Source organism: Pinus tabuliformis, chromosome 5_1 (genome assembly GCF_031772625.1).
Source record: "Pinus tabuliformis cultivar Carrire ecotype Pingquan chromosome 5_1, CPIR1, whole genome shotgun sequence".
NCBI classification, from domain to species: Eukaryota; Viridiplantae; Streptophyta; class Pinopsida; order Pinales; family Pinaceae; genus Pinus; species Pinus tabuliformis.
The window spans coordinates 524,304,693-524,314,861 of NC_142305.1; the positions used below are offsets into that span (position 1 = coordinate 524,304,693).

General features: G+C 37.1%; 2 long non-coding RNA genes across 3 annotated transcripts in view; both read left to right on the plus strand.

Moving 5' to 3' along the window:
• Nucleotides 1-5,308: 5,308 nt before the first annotated feature.
• On the plus strand, nt 5,309-7,024 carry LOC149165810 (uncharacterized). The gene is made up of 3 exons (XR_016260353.1): nt 5,309-5,822; nt 5,970-6,774; nt 6,907-7,024. It is a non-coding gene; the product is annotated as an uncharacterized LOC149165810 (long non-coding RNA).
• A 158-nt stretch (nt 7,025-7,182) lies between these two features.
• LOC149165811 (uncharacterized) overlaps nt 7,183-10,169 on the plus strand; it is a 57,959-nt gene continuing 54,972 nt past the window's right edge. Inside the window, exons 1-4 of one of the 2 annotated variants that reach the window (XR_016260354.1) lie at nt 7,183-7,303; nt 7,393-7,490; nt 7,666-7,909; nt 8,011-8,097. This is a non-coding gene — a long non-coding RNA (uncharacterized LOC149165811). The remainder of the gene's footprint in view (nt 7,304-7,392; nt 7,491-7,665; nt 7,910-8,010; nt 8,098-10,169) is intronic. The other variant, XR_016260355.1, reaches the window with a different exon arrangement.

Genomic DNA, 10,169 nt, shown 5'->3' on the forward strand with positions numbered 1-10,169 from the left:
TTCTAGTGATTGAAGCTTGAAAAGGTCAGCTTCCTTCCTTGTCTTGTGTTGGTCACCATCTTGCACTTTCTTCTTAAGTTCCTTGTTTCCCTTTTTCAAACTGTTAATCTCTTCCATAGAAGCTATAAGTTTAGTTAGGATATCTTCCTCAAAGTCTTCTTTGCTTTCTTCTTCTTCCAGGTCTTCTTTGGCCTTGATGTCATCATCATTATTTTTAGCTTCCTTGATGGGTTATGGATTTCCTTCTTGCTTTCCATCATCTTCTTGACTAGTGGTCATGGTCAATGCCCCTTTTGAGTGAAGGTCATGAAGTTTGTCGCATATATATTTTGTTGATGAACATTTTTCAAATTGGCCTTTGTAGAATTTGGTAGCCCATTCAAAATTATCTTCATTTCTCTCGTATTGTATTCCTTGGATTCACTGTCCATCGTGTTATCAGTAATCACTGATTCCCATACTCCAACACCTTGAGCCATTAAGAAATTTCTCATTCTTACCTTCCATACATCAAAGTTTCCATTGAACAATGGAACCTTCCCAATTTGATTGTCTCCAATTTTCAGGATTGAGGAAGAGACATCTTTAGGAGGATTGGAGGCTTTCTTCCTTGGCTTTGCCATTTGTGTTCTAAGGATCAACCTTCAAGCTATTAGGCTTTGACTAAAGGTACTGGCTCTGATACCAATTGTTGGAAATACTGGGGGGGGGGGGGTGAATCAATATTTCTTTTCAATTGTTATTTTTACTAGTTAGATCACTTATATTTAGAACACAAAATGAACAATACGAATAAATGCTTTTATTAATTTATTCTTTACAATAAATCAAGTACAATATATGTAGGGCTCCAACCCTCGATGAAGACACCGATCTTCAATCTCCCAAGCTCCAACCTGTAATATGCCAAGCATCGACTTGGACTTCCAAGGCTCCAACCTTGTCAATTTTGAGGCACCAACCTCAAGGGCTCCAACCCTATATCTAGTTTAGGCTCCAACCTAGTTTCTTGAGGACTCTGATCCTCTAGGGCTCCAACCCTATCCTTCAAGGCACCAACCTTGTCTTTTTTAGGCTCCAACCTCTTGGGCGCCAACCCTTAGCTTCACTTTATCAAGATGTATTTGGTTATACTTCACGGCTCCCAATGTATTCTTCAACGAGCCCTTTCAATCTTCATGTAGTTTTCACTTTAGTCTCCACGTCTCATCATCAATGCCAACCTTGATCTCTTAGAAGGTGTCACCACTGCTCTTCATCATACCCAAGCAAAATTCTCCAAGGTTATTCCATGAGGTCTTTAATCATGCATAAAGGTCTTCGCTAATGCCTCCAAGTTAGCTTCTAAAAATGTCTTAAACAATGCTTGCCCCAACAAGATGTTTTCAACACAATTGCCTTAGTAATGCTTTAACATTGTTGCTACACAAGTTCTTCAATGAGGCTTCTTCTAAGTCTTCAATGAGTTGTTCAACTAAGTATTCTTCAAGAAGTCTTCAATGCTTAAGGTGTCTTTAATAGGCTGCCCCAAGATATTCTCCAAGGTGTTCAAATGATCTTCAAATGCCACTCCAAGATATTCTCAATAGATTTGCACACCACTCTTACAATGTTCTTCAATAAGACTTGAGGGGTACTTCAATTCTTCTTCAATGTCTGATTCTAAATCAGCCTTTAATCAAGCCTCGAATTATGCTTCAAGTGATATTCAATGATGGTCCAAGCAACAGTCTAGGAATACCAATAAATGCTTCACAGGTTGGTCGACAAATCTGGTTAATGAAGATCTTCTAGAACAGGCACAAAAGGTTGCTTCAAATCTGCTATAACAGTATTTAAAGTTTTGAAGGTCTAGAATAAGGCCTCTACCATAGATCCAAGCCTCTTGCAATAATAATCCCTTGTCCAAAACTTTATCCACAAGTTTGAGCTTCAGATCTCCATAGAACTGTCTCCAATGGTCTAAAAGTCTAGGACAAGGTCTTTACCACAGATCTTTACAGGTTGTCCGAATCACTGAATTAACTACTCCAAAGAGGCCAAAAAATAGGCCAAAGTGCAGTCCTGAGGTGGCTTCCCAAAGGGCCAAAATTGCAGGTTGTAACAGGATTGTAATCCAAGCTAAAAAGGTCACAGATCCAAGCTGTAGAGGTGACAGTCCACGAGTTTCTGCAATTTTGTCCACAAGTTATAATCCAACCTTCAGAGAGGTAGCTAAAAGAATTGCCAACAATTTTGTCTTCAACAAATCCAAGCACCGGGCTCCCTTCTATCCATTGGTTCAAGGAATGTAACTATATATTGTTCTTGAGCTGGAAGAATAAAGGAAATTTTTCCCCAAACTATAATTTTTAGTCGTCCTCAGCCTCTGTCCTGCTCCTGTGATTTCTCTTTGAAATGATCACCGAATTTTGGATGGTGAAATGAAGTGTTTAATGTCATATTTATACACATTTTGTTTTTTGAAAAAGAGTCACGTCTATTGGCCAAGGGACATGAGGCTACAAGTCGGCTTAGGTCGGCTAGGATAAAATGTATATTTTATCATCTTAAAAAATCATTTTCTCACAAACTACTGGGAGTTTTGGGACAAATAAGGGCTCATTAGAAAGGAAAAAATATACTCTACAAGATGGTATAGGACCCATGTTGATAGGCTACCTCCAAGATGACAAAATTTATTTTTCTTTGTGACTATTCTTAAATTTTATGCATAAAAAGTCTGGGACAACATGAGGAATGTTTGGGACAGTGTGGCTTCTTCATTCTTATCAATGTCATCATAGGATCATAGAGTCATTATGTAGGAGTGCAACATCCATGTAGCATTACGTATCAACAATGTCATCATATACTAGTGTAGTCATAGTGCAACATCATTAGGAAAGTTCCAAGGTAGTCCTCCATATGTCATCAAGGGTTAAGGTCTAGATCATCAAGGTACATGCAACATTATAGTTAGTTCAAGAACTTCTTAGGACTTCTTCATTAGTGGTTTGAAATCTTCGTGGCTTGACATCTTCATTGATGGCATCCTTATCAAACAAGAGTTATGACATCATCATCTAGAATTAGGCATCTCAAGAATATTTGCCATCTCATCCAATGCCATATTGACATCAATGACAACATTGATTAACAATAACAATTCACGTTCCAATGAGCACTCGAGGATTTCATCTTGCACTCTAAACTTGCTTATGTTTAACATCTAACACTTCCACGAATGCCCTTTTGTTCGACATGCTTAGGAGAGGATAATTGAAGCATTGTGTTGATAAAAGTTTTTTCTCCCAACTTCTAATTATGCCTTTATAATGGAGACTTGGATTCCTTCCCTCCATTCATTATGCTCTATAACTCTTGGGTTTCTTACAACTTGGAATTTTTTAAAAGCCTTTGTTATTTTATGGCATGGGAGGTCCAAACATTAATGATATCATGTGATGTAGTCTAGGAAACAAGTCTCAAGTTTTGTAATAACTGACATGAAAAGAGTTAAAGAAAGGAAAGAGAGGCAACTCTTCTCTTTGTTTTAATGGCATGTTCTTTCCACTAGGAAGTAGAGCATTGTTGCATATGCAAAAATAATATGGATTGTCCTTGAACACTTAGACCTCGAAAGATGTAAAAGTAGTCACCTAGCATAAGTGAACATTTATTCAATCATCTTTAAGAAAACCTAATTTAACTAACAAATTTTAGTACAATGTAATGGAGAAATGATATAGAAGTCACTCCCACAAAAACTAAAGTTTTACAAATTAACATCGATAGCATGATGAAGAGGATTACTTCACCAATCAATGCACAACTTTTAGGCTTTGAGTATGTTTTCAAGCAAATTATTTGAGACTCTAAACTCTGGAAAATTAGGCCGTCATGTGTAGTTGGGGTGTCATTTGTAGTTTCAATTTAAGGGGGAATTGAGGCCATTGGGTTCAAATTAATGATTATGATGGTTTTGTCACTTATTAACCACCCTTACAAGGGCAGGCCAACCACTTTTATGGAATTTGAACCTTGGTGGAGTTGGGACAATACCTTATTTTCACTAACTTGACTAATCTCTTGTCATTGGTCCATAATTTTTGACAAGGTAAATTATCATGGAAGGTCTTGCACAACAAGGTTTTGACAATATTACTTTATTGCAAAACCTCAACCTTTAGAACTTGATCTTCACTCTAGTTCCCATGAAATCTTGAGACCTCCTTCCTTATTCAAAGCATTTGGAAGTCTTGTGATTGTTGATACAACTCTTGGGGCAAAAGTTAGATTAGACTAGGATCTTACTGAACATCCAGATATTGATTATGAGAACCTTGCACGAGAGAGAATTAAATTGTCCTTAAAAAAAGAGAGAAATTTCTAGATCCCATTCTCTCTTAACTGCACCTTGGGAGTTAGGTTTACCTAATAACCACCTCCTTTGCGTCAGGAATGTAAGGGTGTGTGTTAGAGGAATATAATAGAAATTTCAATTATAAACAAATTCTTACCAATAACCCAAGATCTTTACATGGTGGAACAGTGCCCTTATGGATTTTATCCAATTTTGAATTAATCGAAACGATCAAAATTTTGGAGGTACTCTCTAGCCTAGTATCGAAGAGATGTTGTCATGTCATGTAAACATTAGCACTTTTTTGACTCCTGATTTTGACAACCCATGGTTTTTCCCATAGTATTATTCTTTAATGTAGCCTATTTTGATTACTCTCAATGCTTGATACATTAAATAAATCTACTTTATATAAACAATTTCTATAATATTAATTCTCACATCTTTAATTAATAAAAAATGTATTATTAAGCCCAAAATATATTAAATGTTAATGTGTAATAAGCGAGAAACACTATTTATATAAACATTTTCTATAATATTAATTCTCACACATTTAAATAATAAAAAATGTGTTATTAGGCCAAACATCTATTAAATCCCATAATTGTTAATGTTGTGTAATAAGTGAGAAACAATTAATGTTGTTAATTATTAAATCATATATATTTTATTTTTTATTTTTAACTTAAAATGGCATAATTTTAATCCATCAAATGTATTGTTTATTTCGAAATTTTAAGTTAATTATTCATCTTAAAATAAAAAATAAATTAGGCTTGTTGTGTTGGTGCCAAGTGGTGGTCGCGTCACTTTCAAAATTTGAATTCATGTCATCATTAGAAGGCAGGGTTAAAACAGCCAAACGGTTATTCTGAAAAAAGCATAAATTAAAAAAAAACAAATAACGAAACAAATATAATCACCGACCTCATTAAATGCGATTCAAGTTAGGACGCCTGGCGGGAGAGGAGTGATATCTCCCTCGTCGGCCTGGACACAAAGCGGACGCGGATGTCGTCGGAGTTGTTTCACCGGACTTCTAACCCCAGAAGAAAAATCAGGGTATTCCTCTGGCATTTACTACATACAGTTTATTCCTATGGCATTTACTACAGAGCAGCTCCAGTTCTGGGAAGAATCCCTTTTAATTGAGAAGCGGAGCCGGGCAAACCTAAGACGGTGGGGAATAACCCCTTTTAACTGAGAAGCCGAGCCAGGACGGAAGGTGGGAAGCTGTAATGTGGAAGAGGAATTGGTTGATTATGAGATAATTCCGCCCTTGAGTCCACCACCGTTCCTTCCAGCCAAAAATAATGGTAATTCACGCTTCAGAATGGTAGCATTAAGATCATGTACTTCCTTCCAGCCAAAAATAATGGTAATTCACGCCGTTTTTCTTGTGCAAAAAAGGACGGGGTTACTGCACAAGATCATGTACTTCCTGCAACAACACAAAACTCGAATGAAAGCAAAGGTGAGCATTAAGTTCACATTCAGAATAGTAGCATTAAGTTCACATTAAAAATAGTGGCATTAAGTTCACATTCAGAATGCGAATGTGAGGTTAATTACGCAGCAGCAGAGACAGAGACTGAAGATGATGATGGTGATTTGATGTCAGAGTTTAGCCACGAGCTTCGGACGATCCTACACTAGTGGCTCCAGTTCAGATGCACAGGGAGTTCATGTAATGTGATGGTCTCTTCGGTGGCCATGGACGCAGGACAGAGCAGAGTTCGACTTGAGAGTTCAGGCGATGTGATGGCAGCCTTCTTGATTGTTTGTGGCGTCTGCTGTGTTGTTGATGGCGGCCTTTTTGGTTGTTTATGGTGTCTGCTGTGTTGTTTTTTGTTTTTTATAATTTTATTTTTGGCTTACTGTTTCCATCGATTTTGGTACTGTTGGCTCTCTCTGGTTATTCTCTTCTGAATTTTAAGCATGGCCATGCCGATTTTTGATTTTGATATATTTTTTTTCCTTTGGGGTAAATTTTAGCTTCTTGTTGCTTTCTCCGCTTGGCTTCGCTGTTACCAATTGTTTTCATAATTTTATTTCTTGGGGTTGATGAATGGGAAATGAAGACGGTCCAACCCAGACCCAAAAAAGCAGACGAGCGGGATGGAGGTACTGATCGGCATCTGAGCTAGTGGCAACTTTCCCTACCTTTTCCACAAGCAGGAGAAGCACCGATTGCACGTGAAAGGAGCATTCACAAGTATAGTTTCCTCATCGAGATGTGCGAGCCGAGTCCCAAGCAAGGATCAATGATGCAATCGCCTTTTCGTCTGATTCGTATTATTTCGGTCACTAGCGAGGTATCTAAGTGCGTAAAGCCCCAAGGAATAGCCAGAATCTCACCCCTGGGCTTGGCACTCCGATCTGAATCGAAACAGCCGATGCAGATTCCATTGATGCAATGGGCACAGGTGAAGATACAAATTATAATGTGATTTGTTTTAAAGTTTAGAGTCGATGCAGATTCCACTTATACAATGGGTACTGCTTCACTTCTCTCATTTTTAGACACAAATTATAATGTGATTTCTTTTAAAGTTTAGAACCAGCAATGTGAAGGAGCCATTTAATATTTTGGTGGTCTGAGAAGGAAAGAGAAAGGTCCATCAGCTTTTGGTCCAAAACCTATGGATCGTCCTCATTTCAAGCACAAGCACAGTTAATCTCTTCCTGTCCTTAGGTTGTTTTGGTCTCTTTTTAATACATTTTTATAATATGTCACTGGCTCTTCAATCTTTTTTAAGTGATTTTGTTATTTTTTTAATATTTGTTTTACATGATTTTTTGGTTTTATTTTTGTTAGGTTCAATGCTTGGGAAATTATCTCTAGCCCTAGCAGTGGGGCCAGGAGAAGGTGAAGGAGGAGGTGCAGTGGAGGCAGGGGAAGGCGGAGGAGGAGAAGTGCAGTGGAGGCAGGGGAAGGCGAAGGACAAGGAGGAGGTATTTTCGGTTAAATTCAACTCTTATTCTTCTATATAATTATATCAGAAGCATTTTTAAGAATTTATATCAGGTGCCTTGTAATGCAGGTAAATAAAGGTGGATGTGCACTGTTGAATCTCTCTCTGCCTTCTCTCACAGAGAGGCAGAGGGTGGAGTGTGAGTCCTATTTGAGCTCAAAACCCCCGTAAGCCTCGTCATTTTCTCCTTACATGTGTAGGGTGAACGTCATTTTCTCCTGACATATGTAGGGTGTACGAGTTTCTGGTTTTACAAAGGATGTACTTACTTCTACTTGTAATTTGTGTTAAATATTTTCTTGTAATTTACAATTTATGGTTAATATCTCTCATTTTTCTCAGAAAATTTCTTTTAGGCCCTCGACTCCTTTCGGGTGGTGGGAGCAAAAGCGATTTGATCGGTGGATGCAATAAATGCTGCTATCTCGCGGAACACATTCGACATTAGTAATCGATCGGGAAACCGTACATGGGTATCAGAGGGTTAGTAAGGAAAGAACACCTTCGATCAACACATTAGTAAGGAAAGAACACCATCGACGGAAACACATTCCAACACGTCGATCCAGAACGCATTGAAGGAAGGGTAAGCTCCCAATGTCTCGTGAGTTTTTGTTTTCTTTGTGTTTTTAAAATATTTCTCATTATATTTTTCTGGTTTTGTTTTTGTTGTGTTCAATGGGCCAGGAAATTAAGGCTTGACCCAAACAATTCAACTAATGAAAGTTCCAATGCTCCATGGGTGTAGTGGGTGCAGCAAAGGCTAAAGAGCAGGTATGTCTGGTTTAATTTATCAAAATTTATGCAACATAATTATATGACGTGTATTTCGAAATTCAAAGGGGCTAGTTTATGATTTCTGGTCTTTGCAAAATGTACTTATTTCTACCTTAAAGTCTTTGGTCTCTTTTTCTTTACTTATATATATTCCATGAAGACAAGTGCATATTTGATATTTTAGGAAGAAATCAAAATATAGATACATAGATTCCTTCCATCACTCCCAGACATACTTTGCCACTTTTGTTGCTTGCTCAGATTTTACCACTCTAAACAGACTTAAACAACTAAATTTACACTAATTAAAATGGCCCATGTAAATAGTCTTCCAAAGGCAATAGATAATTGTTGGTATGAATACAAATAATACTTAAAACATTAAAAACCAACTATCTTCTAGGAAGTTTCAACTTTCTTTAATAAGAAAACTATTTCTTCATACAATAAATTCTTCCACCAGATTTGCAAATTAGTCAAAAAGGATTTTGACTAGTTCCAACATCGTTGCCTGCAATGCAACGATGTTGAAACTATAAACATGCAGAAAGGAGAATCACAGATTTAGATCTCACCTCTGTAATTATTTCCATGACTGTAATTTAGCTTAAGCCTAGTGTAAGGGGCTCATTAAACTTCATCCCAAGGATTCTCCACCAGTAATAATCAAATCATCTCCAACTACATTAACAATAGTTGTTATCAAAGTAAAACATTGATTGATGAAAATTTGAAATAGACACATGCCTCCAAACTAGTTGCTTAGGGTCCAACATCGATGTGTCATTTTGTTATGATGGAAAACTCTAAAAATTTCTCAACCCTCTTTCTGTTTGACTCTATTTGACTCCATTTTGCCATTTGCAAGATTAACAAGAAATCTAACATAGTCCCCATGCATGAACATCTGTCCCTTATAGGCACTTCCATCCTTATATATAGTTGCATCTATAGGTTAAGGCCATGTATAACCTATATGTTCAACTCTGCCTACCCACGATTCTGTTACAGATAGCCACAATAAATGCTTCATTTTTGTTGGGTATGGTCCAAGACCCTTTATGCTTACCCTTTATGGTCCAAGACTTCTGGTTCCAACTTGGGGACTAGTGGTCCTCTCGAGAACACTTGGGAATCCCAAAATATCATCCTTGCTTCAACATGTGGTTGCTAAAATGAATTTTGTAATCCAGTGAAGCCACCTCAAGATCTCCAAGGTGTAATGACCTTTTCCCCTGTGTTCTTGACTGCTAAAGAAAACAAAGCCATGTCAAAATGTGATTGCTTGCATGAAAATCTTTCATTTTACTTCTAATCCAATCCTCCATTGACTCAAGAGCTATAATCACTTTTCTCCACAAGCCTTCATTCCTTTTCATTCTCCATAAACTTTTTGTTGCTAAATCTTGTTCAAATAGATGAATATTCTTTAATTCCTCTATACTCCTTAGGGTTTTGCAATCTTTTTCCTCTTAAAATATGGTATTCCTTCCCTTTATATTTTTCTTTTCCACTGGAAGCTAAAGCACGTTTGGTATTCCTTCCCTTTATCTTTTTCTTGTCCATAGGAAGCTAAAGTACCTTTTTCTATTTTTTCCCAACATTCCTTTTGGTATCTAAAGCTAAAAGGTACCCCCTCCAAAACTAATTTGACCAAAATTAGCTTGCATTTTTTGGATAACATCGGTAGCAAGAATTAGTCATCCTCTCTTCAATTTTTTCCATAGAGCCAACTCCAATCCTTGAATTTGTAGTTAGTAGGGTTGAGGAAAAACCTTAGATATTTTAACCTTGCATCAATATTTGAGCAAATTGTCTCTCTACCTTCACATACATCCATTTTGCATGCTCAGGGATCTCTTTATACTTTTCTACTTCCACAATTGTTTACACGCCAAACAATTTTTTTCATTTACAATTTTTTTTCATTTACAAATAGTAAATAGGACAAGGAGAAATAGGTTCTCATTTTAATACCCTTCCCTTTTAGATGCATTCACCATTATGCTCAAACCTTTTGCAACCAACACTAATAAATAAGGAGACATAGGGCATCCCCACATTAGACC